Source organism: Equus przewalskii, chromosome 19 (assembly GCF_037783145.1).
Source record: "Equus przewalskii isolate Varuska chromosome 19, EquPr2, whole genome shotgun sequence".
In the NCBI taxonomy this organism is placed as follows: domain Eukaryota; kingdom Metazoa; phylum Chordata; class Mammalia; order Perissodactyla; family Equidae; genus Equus; species Equus przewalskii.
This window is the reverse complement of record NC_091849.1, coordinates 26,041,368-26,056,398: the sequence shown is the minus strand read 5'-3', so window position 1 is coordinate 26,056,398 and position 15,031 is coordinate 26,041,368. Positions and strand designations below refer to the sequence as shown.

The following is a 15,031-nucleotide window of genomic DNA, read 5'->3' as shown; positions in this document are numbered from 1 at the left end:
AAATGAAAATTTCGGTGAGTTTATTCTGAGCTGAAATATGAGGACCATGGCCCAGGGCCTTTCTTCCCAAAGGAAGAAAGGGCACCAAGGAAATGAGGTATACAGAGTGGTTAAATACCCCCATACAGGACGTTTCACATATGATTGAAATGTCCCTCCCACAATAGTCACAAGATTGCCCTGTCGGCACAGCGCTTGATGGACACAGCAGGTAGTGGGTCCACTATCTCAGAGGGCGTAGCAGGAGGCAAGCCTATTGTCTCAAGCTGGGTGGTCACAGGTGAGCTCAGCAATCAGTTCCTAACCTAGGGAAAGATGCTTAATCCTTAAGGGAATGCCAACGTTGGGAGGGGGAGGGAAGTTGCACCTTTATCTCAAGGGCCTTTGCTCTTGCCATAGGGAATATCTAAAGCAGATATACAATGCATGCTCAAGGGCCTCGGTCAGGCCCTTTTGGAAAGACAAGGTCAGGCCGAATTAGGTTTACACAAAATGGCTTCCTCATATACTCCAATATATCCTATTACTTGCCATTTTTATTTGTCAGGGGCCTATTGACAGGTATTTGAGAACACATTTGTTCCTCCATGACTGAGATTTTGGTACATATAGGGCAGGAATAACAGCATTTTAATATAGGATATATGGGTCTAAAGGTATTTTCAACATTCACTGTATTTAGTTTGAAAGGAGAGAATACTGCAGTATTAAAGTTATGTGAAACTTGTGACTGTAGGGGAGGAAAAATAATTTTCCCTCTACCCTTCTGAGTTCTTAGCTGAGATCCCTGTAATAAAATACAGGTTAACAAGAGAAAAACAAGCATAAGCTTATCAACATGTCATGTATACGTGGGAGATACCCAGGGAAAAATGACTTCACTCTCAGAGGTGGCTTAGAATTCCAGCTAATATAGCATCTTCAACAAAGAGCAATAAATTTGTGGAGAAATGACAGGACAAAGGAAAGCAGTTTTAGGCTTCCAAGGGTGGAAAGAAAGACAAGTTAGTAAAGTTTGTTATTTGGATTCCAGGCTGATAGGGTCTCAAGTTGTCTCTGGAGATTAACCTTTGTCCTTCCTGGTACAGAGGGAAGAAAGAAACTTTTTGTTAATTTATGTCCTGCTTTTAGGCAAATAGAGGGAGGGCATGTATACATGTATACACGGGAGAAACCCAGGCAAACTGAGTAACTCACCAAAAGGAGAGAGGCTCTCATCTGAAATACTATCTTCAGCTAAAGACAAAGGAGGATGTTGGGGGTGGGGGGAGTCAGTTATGGGAGATTACCAGAAAAGCATAGTAAACAAGAGTAAGGTTATTATTGCAGAAGTAAGTCCTCATCTTCTGCATTCATAAGGGTTTCTAGAGATAAGGTCATGCCCCCTTTTTCCTGGTACAGAGAGGGAGTTACCTTTACAGATGGAGATTCCCCATACAATTGTAAATTTCTCTCACAAAGGGTAAATTCTACCTTTCGGAGCTTCTCCTAGGTCTGCAGTTTTTAAAAGTAGCCATCCTAAAATAATCCTCATGCCAAAGAGACACATTTTGGGGTGGCCAATTCTGATCTCCCACAACCACAATGTCACTTACGATTCAAGGAAGTGATAATCTATTTGTGATTTATTTCCTAAAAATGTCACTGAGCTCCAGTTTTTCCCCTTGCACTCAGTAGGTTCTACTGATGCGTAAATAAGACAGGTCTTAGGGATGTACATCCAAGCCCAACGTGGTGACAGTCTAAATTTCACCAGTACTCTCTTACTTGTTCTCAAGAGTAAAAATGAGTCTGACTCCAAACCAGATGCCATGGCTTATTAATTATTTGCCTGACACTGACAACCAAAATCCATCATTTTGCTGAAAATGTTGGCTGTGACAGGCTAAGAGATCTGAGACTGAACTTCCAAGACAATTTGAAAGTTACTCTCTATCTCCTACTGCAAGATAGTTTTTGCTCAATTCTTATCTTAGTCTTAACCAATCATCAGCAAATTCATCACTTTCTAGGAACTACAGAAAACTTATTTATTTTCCCCTTCATCCCAAACCCTCATATTGTGATGTAATTATCTGGCAAGAGACTGCAATTGGAATAACAATTCAGTACAGGCTTTATCAGCTATATAAATTTCTGAAAGCATCTCCCACATATTTAGTGGCAACTACACTATTGAAAATACAAAACCAAACAGAGAAGGCCCCGCTGGGATTCGAACCCAGGATCTCCTGTTTACTAGACAGGCGCTTTGACCAGCTAAGCCACAGGGCCCACTTCTAGGACACTGGTCAATTATATCATATTTGTAAATTTTTCTGTGAAATGCAGCAATTCGCCAGAAATTTACTTGATTTTGTAGCAAAGAGAACACATCTCTGTTTCTGTACTCATATTAAAATGAAACTTCTACGTTTAAAAAATGCATTCTTCAATGCAAAGTTTTAAAAATGATTTCAAATTGAAGAGTTAAATTCCTATTTTGTGGTGACTATTGCCCTCTAGAGGAAATATTGGATATTGCAACACATTTTAAATTTGTTTCTCCGTTAATTTATTTTGTCCACAATTGTCATTACCGTATTTCAAGTACTTTTCTAGGTATTGGAGGTAGAACAGTGAACAAAATAGAAAAAAATTTCTTCCCTTACAGAATTTGTATTCTGGAGGGAGGTAAAGAAAGCAAGTTTTAAAAATTTGCCCCCCAAACCTCTAAACAAACAACAAGGGATGTAAGAATCTCACTACTGCCAGCTTACAAAGCCCACGGTGTTACCTTCTGAGCTAATTCACTGCACTTAAACAAGACTATCACGCTTCCTTCTATTTTATTTCACCTGGCACAAGAAAGCAAGCACAGATGAGGACACACTGACCCAGAGGAGATTTGCAGCCACCCTGCTTCGAACTTGCCCAAACTAGGCACTGTCAGGTGCCAAAGACAGTGGCTGTCTTCCAGAGACAGTTTGGGCCTCGACAGATTTGCTGCTTAGTGTGGAGTTCTTCAGGAGGAAACTTTGCTTCTGGCATAGTTTCTTTCTGCTCACTGATCCTCTGGGCTAAAACTGACTTGATTTCTGCCTTCATAGATTTTAAGTAAAACTGAGTGGAGGATACAGAGAGGTAAAGAGAAGACTAGGGTACAGTGTGATAACCCCCACAGGATGCTGTGGGAGTCTCTAATGGGCATGGAGTCGGGAGTGTCTTGGCAGAGTAAGATGCTCTCTCATTTGACAGGTTCCATGTCAGGTTGACAACGTAGAGGGGGTTGTGGCATGTTTGGCCTGAATACAGCTTAGCGTGGGGGAAGAACAGATCAGACCATCATCCTGAAATGTTTAAATAACTGCCTTGTGCTTTATGGGGAAGCATGAGGGCATATGCATTCGCTGAGCACCCACAAAGTGCAAGACCCTGGGGAGGTGAGACATCACTTAGGAGATCTCCTTGGGACAAATCTTCTGCATACCTGACTTCTTCTGGTCGTCCCCCAGCTCTTCCCTGCCAGTCTAGCCTGCACCTAATCTACCTGCTCTTTCTTACAAAACTTCAAGATTTATTTATTCCCTTTGTCCCCATGTCTTGCTGCCTTTCCTCTCTTTACGCAGGCAACTTTTCTAACTGGTTTATTGTGTATCATTTTGATCATATGTATTTTTTGCAAAGTTGACATTTTTGTTCTGTGCACATATATTATAAATTTACGTGAATGGTCTATTATATATTTTTATACCTTTTAAAAAACATTATGACCTTAAGATCCATCAAAGTTGCTCTGTGTACATAAGTCATTTCTTCTGTTACATAAACTCTCATGGTGGACATTCATGATGTTTTTCCTATCTTCTGTCCCAGCGATGGACTCACAGGTTGCCTCCACTGTCCCATGGCACCTCCCCATCCATCCCCCGTGATGTACTTGTGTGGGAGTTTCATTGGGATATATATGTGGGAGCAGAATGACTAATTAATCCTAGTTTATTTTCCAGCCGACCCTCCCACCAGCACTGCATATCCCTTTATCTTCGTCCATGCTTAACATTATCCAGCTTTCTGCTTCATAATCTAATATGTGTAGAGTGATAAATCTCATTATTGTTTTTTTAAATTTGCATTTATGTTTTCTAAAGATTTTGAGCATCCGTTTATACATTGGTTAGCCATTTGAATTGCATCTTACATACATTGACTCTTTTCTTATCATTTGCTCATGTTCTTATTGAGATTGATGTATTTTTCACATTGATGTACAGGGAGTATATTGTAATTATTAGACTATTGTAAATTTTAGACCTTGCAATATTGTCTACCATTATGTTACTTGTCTATAGACTTGGTCAATAGAGGAATTTAATGGGAGATCTTTGATTTTGTTAAGGATTTATCTTTTTTTTTCCTCTTATGATTTCTACTTCTGAGGTTGTGCTTAAAGAGTCTTTCTCTATTACCAGGTTAAAAAACGTTTTCTTCTCTAAAAAGGAAAATATACAGATTTTCTTTTTCACATTTGAGATGTTGATCCATCTAGGTTTCTAGATAAGTGTATTGATTTTTTACATGGCAATCTATTGGAATTGTGTCTTTTAATGCCCAAAGTTTTGGTTTATAAGGGTCTCCAGGATGTGTGGGTGCTTATGTAGCATCCTACACTTCCTTTATCTTGGCCTCCTCACATTGTTATGTAATTATGTAATTAATAAAATTATATGTTTTCCTTGTTAGAATATATGTGCTCAAGGTCAGGGAGAACCCAGTTGTTCTTTAACATCCAGCACAAGTCATAGCATGTAAATAACATATTTTAAGAAAATAATTGTTTGAATTAAACTTTATGAATTTCCCGTCAGACAACAAATCGAATCAACAGATTTGTTTTTTGCTTATGTTCTTGTGAGCTTGGGCTGATGTTTCATGGACCTATGAAGTCAACCCTAGGCCCCCCAAACTGTAAACAAGTATTTTGGTTCTTATAAGAAAAAGATATGAGAACAAGGATCCTATGTTGCTGCAATGGGTGAATAGGTAAAGTTTTGAACTTAAAGTTTACAGGTTGCATATCTGTGTAGGTTCAATCCTTGCTTCTGGCACATGATCTTATCTTCTAATTTGTCTTTTTCAATAAGAGCTAGAAAACCTTCTTGTTGGTTTCAGAAAAACTCTGAGTTTCTGTTTTGTACTTGGGCTATTTTACTATTTTTCTCTCTTCTATAATCCTGCATCTTACCTTCAGAGCCTGGAAAAAAAATCCTAGTAGGCAGTGTTTAATAGGTGCCCAGTTGAGTCTTTCTGTCACGGTACTAGCTCACCATTGACTTGGTATAACCACCCCAAGTCCATCAGTTTCTAAGTCTACTGTAATTTGATTTTAAGGAAAAATAAAAACTGAGAAAACCTTGGACAACACAAAGGAACAACTAGGATTATGTGTCCTGCAAACAACCTCCTTGGCCTGGTGGCTCTCACCACCTTTCGAAAGGCTTCCAACTCTTCGCTAAGGCTCTGGAGAGCAGGGCCCAGAGTTTGAAGGAGACTTCACAGACCAATACTGTGTCAAGGGAGGAAGGGAGGGGAGAGAGACAGATGGTGCAGGGGAGGTAAAATTTCTTCTCTGCCCTCTTAGGGTGTCTGGATGTGCCTAAGACTTAAACTGACATAAAACAGATTAATATGAGAAAAACACACACATTTTATTAAGTTATTTTTGCGTGTACACGGGAGCCCTCACAAGAAAAATGATGACTCAAAGAAGCAGTTAGAGCTCACTGCTTACATACTAGGTTGGACAAACATTGTGAAAATGTGACAAGACAAAGGGGTTTGGGCTAGGGCAGTTAATTGTGGAAAAGTGACTAGGAAGATAAGGGTTAGCTCAACAAGATTTTTTTGTACAGATGTGTCTCAGCCTTGACTCCCTGTCTCTGGTGATAAGAAGGCATCCTTCCTCCTGGTACAGAGAGGGCACCTTTCACATGGGTATTTTATCTCCTGCCTTCGGGAAGAAAAATGAAGGTAAGAGTGCCCTTCTTGCATCTGCTGTTTACTTGAAAAAAAGGCACTTGAAGCCTTTAATTCAAAATAATCAACATACCAGAGGGGCATATTTTGGGGTGGCATGCTCTGAACCCCTACAATTGAACATTTATTGCCTCCCATTGTAATGCACAAATATCCTAAGCCTAACTTAGTGAGCAGTCCTCAATAGGCCAGCTCTGACCCAGCTGCAAATAAAGGAAGATCATGAGACTGCTGCTAATTTCGTTTATAATTCCTTTGAAATAAAGATACATTTATTTAGCACTTGTTATTTGCTAGGAACTACAACGTAAGATGCATCCACCCAGGGGTTTTTATTGTTGCACTGCTCTATCCGCAGCGCCGCGACAAGCGCTTGGCACGTGGCAGACGCTCAGAATAATCTTTGAATGAATGTATGAATACAGATTAGTCTAGAAGTGTTCAAAGGGGCACAAATCAAGAATATGGTTTTAGATAATTTTTTCTCGTGTGTTCACAGATGACTCTACTTGAGGATATTTCAACATTGTGCGTGAGTGAGATGCACTGGAAATGCCATTTAGTACCAGAGTCCCCTGTATTCAAACAAAATTACCTATCATTGAATCAGATAAACATTTTCTAGTATATTTGTCCAGGAACTTTTGTATTTGTGGCCATGCAGATATTTACCAGCTCACGGTTCCATAGTGTAGTGGTTATCACGTCTGCTTTACACGCAGAAGGTCCTGGGTTCGATCCCCAGTGGAACCAGTTACTGAGACTTTTGTTTTCTTTGTTTTTTCTTCCCCCGTATGAAGGAAAACAGAGAGTTTTTTCTTTTTTTTTTTTTTTTAAAAAAATCATTATTTTAAAAAAATGTATGCTTCTGAGAGTGCTAACGGAAAAACAGAATTGATGATTCTCTCCCAGCTTTTCTTTGGGAGATCCTCTTTCATACATTGCTTAGCTCTGGGGCGCAGTGCAGCATCACGTTGTCGCAAAATCTGGTCTTGTTATTTCTGCTGCCTCTAGCCAACTGAAGAGTTAGGAAGAAGTAAGTTTCAATGAAGCCCCAGCGCTCGAGACTAAATATTTTCTCACCTCCGGAGTGCGAGAGCCTAATCCGCAAGAATTCCTTAAATTGTAAAACTGGGCGGAGAGGCGAATACACCGTTTTAGCTCAAAAGGGAGTAGCCCTGGGCCTCAGATTAGGAACAACGCCAAAAAAGTGTGTGGTCAAATCTGAACAGAGGCTGGCTCCTCCAGTAATTTCCCAGTCCTTCGGGGGACTCACGTTCTTTCCCAGAAAGTCAAGCTCTCCCAGCTGCCGCCTGGAAGTTCTCAGGAAGAAGACTCCAGGTTTATTTTCCTAAGAGGATAAAACAGAGGTCTCTGGCATGGGAAGCATTTGAGAAGTTGTTGGTTGTGGTTCATTAATAAAAACAAGAGAAATAGACGAAAACTTCAATCTTACACAGTGAGACTTCCCAGTCTTCTTCAACCACACTTCTGCTCACAATAAAGTGCCATCCAGAGGGTCAGAGCTTCCGATCAAATTTCCAGTATCCTGCTCTTAAGTATGAATAGAAAATCACCATACATCTGAAGAATATATGAAAGAAAGGTAACAGAAAACAGAAACAGGAAGCAACTTGAGGAACAAAGGCTGCATAGGTAGAACAATGCTGAGAATAAATCAATATTAATATACTTGGAAAGATGGGAGACAACATTGCATACTGAGATAAAGAAAAGTGTATTCACACAAGGAAAGAGGCTATTTTTAAAGTAAAAATATATTATTAAAAATGAAAAATTCACTAAGTAGATCATAAAGTATAATAATATTCTGGAATATCAAGCGAAAAAAAATAGTGATGGAGAGAAAAAAACGAGTATATTAGAGAAAAAAATCTAGGATGTGCAACATCTAAATAATATTACTTCCAGAAATAAAGAATAAGGAAAATGCAAAGAAGATAAACATCAAAAAGACAGGTACATATAACAATACTAAACTAAACCAAAACCGAACCAAAAAAACAACTAGATAGGCAGGGATCACTAAGTCGTCAGTAAAAAGGATAAAAATGTTTTTATATTTAACTACTGGGGAAACAGACAAGAGCATAAAATATACTAGAGAGGGGAAAAAACAAGTCACAAAAAAGGATCAGTTAATGGAATAGCTGCCTTTTCAAGCTTGACACCAAAAGCTAGAAGACAGTGAAACAATAGCTTCAAATCTGAAAGAAGATGAAATATACTATGGAAATCGGTATGAAACCCAGGTATCCATCAAGTGTGAGTGAAAAGAGAGATATTTTCAAATATACATTGCTTCATAAAATTTACCTCCAGTACTCCCTTTCACAGGATCCACTGGAGGATATGTTCCACCAAAATGAAAAGGTAAGTCAAGAAATAGGAAGACTTGGCATATAGAAAGGATGAGATGCAAATATAACATAAGAGATGTGTGGAGAGATAAGCCAGGATGAGAGGAATATCATATACATGAAGTGTTAAGGGGAGCTAGACTAGACTTCAAGAGTTCAGAAATATCTGGGGAAGAATTCTCCAAGGAGATGAAGTTGAGAGAAACCTGGATGTGCATAAACACCCTGAAAGGAGATTTAAATAACTGGTGGATGAATTTGGAGTTGAAATAATAAGACCTATTGAAAATTGTGCAAATAAAAATAAGATTACTTATCCCATGTGGCAGGAGCAATAGTAGTTTGTTAGGATGGTTTGCAATTAGAAAATATCTATAAGGATTGAAAAGGAATAAATAAGGAATCATTATTTGCAGATGATATATCTATAGAGAAAGTTGGACAATGAATAAATGTTTAAAATCAATAAATGAGTATAACACATTTGCTAGATACTGTTCATAATTTTAATTCAGAAATAGACAGAAAGTAGGGTTTTAAAAATTATACCTAAGAGTTAGTCTGACAAATTATGTACAATACTTACAGGGGGAGAATTATAAAATATTATGGAAAGACACAAAAAAACTCCTTCAATAAATGCAGACATACATCATATTAATGAGAACAAAAGTTCTACATAAAATAGTAATCCAAGGTTTCTTTAAAATAATACAAATATTGAATGAGATTTCAATCAAAATTCCGATAAATTCTAATACTTCGAAGAACTAGGGTAGTTTTAGCAAGCTGAATCATTTTAAAGAGAAGAAAAAGATGATAGAACTGCTTTCTCTTCTAAATATGAGATGTACTGTAAAGGATGGTAATTAATATGGATGGTATTTTTGCCGAGATAGAGAAATAAATCAATGGAACAGAATGGATAGCACAATATAGATCAAAGCAAATAATGAAACATCATAGCTGATATATAGCTGGCAGGGCAGATCAGAAGGCAAATATAGACTATTCATTAAGTATTGCTGGGTCAATTATACATATTAGAAGAAAATCCATACCTTACAATATACATAAAAATTAATTACAGGTGGATTACAGGCTGAAACGTGAAAAGCAAAGCTCTTAGACATTTCAGCTAAGGCAGTGGAGAATTGCTAAAAACTCTTTCTCAGCCAAGGGTCCACCAAGAGCTGTGGGGCAGAACCAACATGAATCACCATTTCTCTCTCTTCTCATTGAGACTGCTTTTACCTGTCCCACTCAGATCAGCGTTTGCTGCTTCTCCTTTTCCAGCCTCTCTCCATAGGAGTCTGTCCTCCCCTGGGCCTCATACTTAGAGGAAAGACTGAGAAGGCTGGGAGATCCACAGCGATGAAGATGCCTTTGGAGGCCTATTGAAGTTGAGGTCAAGTTTTTATTCCTTAACTGAGAAAGGAGTTGCCTTTGATTTATCTTGATGTAGGCCATGAGCTTCTGCTCACTACCTAACTTATCACAAGGCCAGGACCTACACATTTTTCTGCTTTCTTGACTCAAGTTCTTTGTGAGGTCTAGCTATTCCCTGACTTCTTCTCACTGACAGGGAAGTGCTTTGGTAAGTTTTGCTAAAGCCTACCTAAGGACCTGGAGGAAAAACCTTTTGTTTCTCCTTTTGGAAAGCTTTCCAAAATATGAGCAGCCATTTTAATTTAAAGAAGGTGCCAGAGTGGTATGGATAGAGCCAGACTGCTGTACCCCAGGGAGAAATTAACATTCCCAAACTCCCCCCTAGTGTGCTCCTTGTGGATTTCTGCCAGTATTAGAGGAAAGTTTCTTTGGTGTAAATCTTTCCTTTTCCGGATTCCCTGACTTTTGTGGCCATTCTTCCTATGATCTGTCTTTCTCTAAGACCTCTGTGCCTTCCCCAAATTTATAGCCTACTATGGCAAACATTTTGGCCATCATTGGCTTTATAAATGGCCTAGCTGAAATCTTGAAATAAACCTTAATCCTGAGGACAGACAAAACTCTTCCTGCTATGGTTGTAATTAGTTTATCACTGTCAAAATAGCAGAGAACTACCATCAATTTAAATAGATGCCGAGTTTGGCACCAGCACTTGCAACATCTGTGTTTGCAACTGCACAAAGGTCTTCTTCCATGTAAGCAGCAATGCTATTTATTTAACAATAAGAACAATGGTTTATTTTGTCATATTTTTGGTTTGCACCTCACTGAACTACTGCCATCATGCATATTACCCAATGAAGTCTTTAGAACAATTGTAGAATGTGGTAATTTTCCTTAACTTCCATTAAGAGGTGAGGATGATGAGGCACAGAGAAATTAAAGAAACAGATCATGAGTGCCATAGATATAGGAGGGCAGTTTTCTCTCTGCAACTGTGGTTAATAGGTTGTGTAGGATGCTCCCAGACCAATATTCATGCATTCATAAAAGGACATCTGTAAAACTTAAACTTTTTATCTCATAATTCCCCTGCTCAATTTACACCAGATTTGCTAGTGATGCTCACTCAAAGCTACGCAATCTAATTGTGAACCAGAGAACCTGACACATCTAATATAAACACATGCTTGGCACTGAATACCATATGGTACATACCAAAAAGCTCTCTACTTTTTGAGCAAATCATAGAGTGTAGGTCTTCTTTACTCCTATCACTAAGGGCATTAACTCTCTTACTAAGAGGTAGCCTCTGGGCCATAGTCTATGGATTTCTGCTACTCAGGCCAGTAAGAATTGGAGAAAATGTGTTCTAGAGAATTGCAAGATCAAGATATTTGTCTCTGTTCCAAATCCACGTTTCTTCCTTCACTGGTGGCAAAAGAATTGACAGGAGCTGGTCCTTCTGGGTCAATGCTCTTCATCCCTGTCCTCACTCATGTAAAACTCAGTAGAAATGACATAGACAAAAGAGAAAATTGAGATAGACATGATACAAGTGAACATGAATGCTGTTAGACTACTGGGAAGCGGTCTCAGAGCTGAGCTGCTGGAGGAATGACATCTGAAGTATAAGACATTTCAGCTCCGTTACAATATCTCTGAAGCTTTGTTGGTGCGAGTTGCAGAATCCGTGTCAGGCAGACAGTTGGGGAAGGAATGCGGGCTATTTTAGTCCTAAGATGGGAAAGTTTTAGGAAGCCAAAGACGATATCTTTATGATGAAACTTCTAATAAGCTGCTAATAATATGAAAAAGAAGGCAGTGTTTTTTGAGCACTCACAATCCACAAGGTCCAGGGGAGATGAGGTGCCATTTATGTGATCTCAGTGCTGTGCTACGGCAGGAATAGCCTCATGGAAGCTCTTCTGGGGATCTGCTTGTCTGGAATCACCTTGCTGTGGTCCCCAGGTAGCATCAACTGCTTCTCCTTTCCAGCCATCTCCCCATCTCAGATCAACTCTCCTCTACTCCCATCTTACCCAGTCCACTTGCCCCTTTCTAACTCTAGAAACTGAAAAGGCTAGAGATAGGGGCTACTTTTCTGAGCCATGACTTTGTTTTGCCCCAATAGTTCCTGCACTTTTCTCTCGATTATGAAAGTTTACAGTTTCTCATCACTGGCCCAGGCAGCGTACTTAGAAAAGCACGATTCGTGATCAGTTCTTTGTGTGCGAGGAAAGATAGCCACAATAAACCTGGATCTGCATTTGAACAGTCATTTCTCGCATTTAAAAGGAAAAGTTTTCTACTTTTATTATCTCAATTTCTTCTTTGGGGCTTCCAGCTAGTGCCAACGGGACTGTTGGACTTGGGTATGGCTGAGAAGAGAAGCACTGGAAAGAGAAAAAAGAAAAACAAAAACCATAGACACTTTCTGTTTGACTAGCTGGTGGGGGCAGGGTGATGAATATTTGTCTTTTGGGGTTCCTATTAGATTAGGAGTCCCTTCAATTTTGCATGGGTCTTTCGGAGACTGTTTCCACTGCAGTGTTGAAAAAAAGAAAAGTGCACATAAGACCTCAATCTTCTGCCGTGACTCGGATTCGAACCGAGGTTGCTGCGGCCACAACGCAGAGTACTAACCACTATACGATCACGGCAAGCCACTGAGAGCCACCTCTTCTGGCGCCCTACCTTTGCTCATTTCTCAGGAACGTCTGTTTTCGTCGTCTAAAGAAAACTGCACTTTGTCTTCCGTCCTCATTTAGAATTACCTACCCAGTTTACCGCCCTATTCTCTTCCTCCCATCTCCAATATTTTGCTTCTGGCAAATAAACCAAAGTGAACAAAAAATGTTTCACTACACGGAATTTTCCAAACCTGGTGGCTCCTCTCTGGGGTTGGTGACACTTGCGAACTCATAACTCTCACTTCCACTCCCAACCCAGGCATGTTTCTTGCTTAGTTTAAAAAAGCTTGGTCCTCAGACCTCTGGCAACAAAATGGAGAGTGCTGCTTCAAAGTGAACCTTCCTGGGTCCCATTTTTGGTAAAACCGGTCAGAATCTCCGGGTGCTTGGTGTGCAATCTGGCATCTTATCGCGTGCCAGAAGTGAGCCTCTGGTCCCGGGAACATATGCGGCTTGGTCCTGACCCATGTGTCTGTGAGAAGCCGGCACGGCGCGCCAGGGACTCAGCACGCCCACTCTGGACTGTCAGAAAATGCTCGGTGTCCTGGGGCGCTCAGACGGCGTTGAAATTTCTTTCTCCCTGTCTACCTAGGTTGCCAGAAGGGGGATAGGAGAACTTGCTTCTGTCTTGTGTGGCCCGGAAGCGTTCTGGGACACCCCCTCCCCCTGGAAGGCTACGCTGCGAACATGATCTCTAGAGTGAGGGTCCTGCGCGCGCTCTTTCCTTAGTATGGAGTGATTTCCTTTGTTCTCTTTTCCTGGTGAAATTTGATTCCTGCTTCAGCTCTCCACTTTAGCTTCAATTCATCGGGAAGCTTTTCCCGACCTCCCTTCTCCCCACAATACGTTCCTCCCAGTCTGGGTTAAATTTTGTTTTCTCTGTTCCGTGATCATTTTAAACTTTTCCTTCAATGTCCCTATATCGGTTTCTTATGATATATTAGTTATTGGAATTATTTTTAATTAATGTCAGTCTTCTGACCCCAACTCCCCCACTGTGCTCCACAGCCTATCACCACGGCTCCACATTTAGTAGGTTCTTTATGAATATCGTTTGGCCTCAGAATGAATGAACCGGCAGAGATTCCAAACCAATGCTTCAGGAAAGCAACTTCTCGCTACAGCCTGTGGCCACACACTGCAGACACAACTTTATTGCATGTGGAGGATGATGTTCAGATTAGGGCAGGTGGTGGGAAAAGATCAAGAGAAACTTAAAGGAGTTCAGAATTATGTCAGCACCTGTCCACAGACAGCCTCTCAGTAGGGCCATTTTATGAGACTTTTTTTTTTTTTTTTAAATCTCCTTTCTTCTAGATTACACAAAGCCATCCTAATTGCTGGCAAGTTTGCTGAAGAATTACCTGCTTCCCAATATTAATTTTGTGATCAGGCAAGAGCGCTAGAGATTTTCCCAGTCTCAGGGACGTGAGCTCAGTTAAGTTGAAGGAAAGGAAACACTGCCAGTGCAAGGACTGTAGGCTGCCTCTGTCTCAGGCCTGTTTGAGTGGGACCTCTCCTTCCTCTCCTTCCCTCAGGGACTTCCTCTCGTCCTATTTAGAAAGCTGCTGTGGACACAAGTGCTTTTTGGCATTTTCTGCTGGGATATTTTTTGGCAGTTGAGTTGACCTGCATGTGCTTCTCAGTAAGGAGACAGAGAAGCTAATCCTGTGTGCCAGTCCTTGGTGTGGCACGGGCCTAGAAAATGACCTCTTTTCTTTCACTTTTTATTTATTTATTTTTTTGAGGAAGACTGGCCCTGAGCTAACATCTGTGCCCATCTTCCTCTACTTTATATGTGGGACGCCTACCACGGGCATGGCTTGCCAAGCGGTGCCATGTTCACACCGGGATGGGAACCAGCAAACCCCCGGCCGCCGAAGTGGAATGTGCGAACTTAACCGCTGTACCACCAGGCCGGCCCAGCTTTTTATTTTTGAAGGGCTTTCTGAGGACTTTGTCTGGCACATTCATTACGGTGATTCCGAGTCATATAAGAGACAAGCTGGCATTGTCCAAACCACCAGCTCTACATTTACAATGCCGTGGACTCTTCTTCTGACTTTCCTCAACTTCCTGTAAGAAATTAGTTGAAAACCCTCTCTCCTACTCAAGGGTAAGCAACTCTTTCCTCTCTCTCTCTCTCCTATGTTATATAAAAAAAGATTTCTCTATAGAGTCTTTCCCAACAACATTCAAAGATGTTTTTATTTCTTTCATCTGAAAGAAACATTCTCTTGCTCCCATTATCCTTTCAGCTGACATTACTGTCCTTCAGTTTATACCCATATTTCCCCAAAGTGTCATCAAACGTATATCTTATTTCTTTCATCTCATTGCTTTTATTTAATATATTTCAACTTACCTTTGCTTCCAACACTCCACTTAAACTTATCTTTTAAATTTCACTAATTGAAATTGCTCTATCTAGTACATTGTTAGTCTTCATCTTATTTGAATTTGCAGCAGCATGTGACACAGCTGATCACTCCCTTCTCCTGGAAATATTTCTTCATGTTGATTATAAGACACCACTCTGCAGATTTTTCTTCC

At 40.2% G+C, this 15,031-nt stretch overlaps 3 non-coding genes across 3 annotated transcripts; 1 reads left to right on the top strand and 2 right to left on the bottom strand.

Moving 5' to 3' along the window:
• Positions 1–2,200: 2,200 nt before the first annotated feature.
• TRNAT-AGU (transfer RNA threonine (anticodon AGU)) lies at positions 2,201–2,274 on the bottom strand. The gene has a single exon. It is a non-coding gene; the product is annotated as a tRNA-Thr (tRNA).
• A 4,421-nt stretch (positions 2,275–6,695) lies between these two features.
• TRNAV-UAC (transfer RNA valine (anticodon UAC)) lies at positions 6,696–6,768 on the top strand. The gene has a single exon. It is a non-coding gene; the product is annotated as a tRNA-Val (tRNA).
• Positions 6,769–12,376: 5,608 nt separating this feature from the next.
• On the bottom strand, positions 12,377–12,448 carry TRNAH-GUG (transfer RNA histidin (anticodon GUG)). Its single transcript has one exon. It is a non-coding gene; the product is annotated as a tRNA-His (tRNA).
• Positions 12,449–15,031: the final 2,583 nt, after the last annotated feature.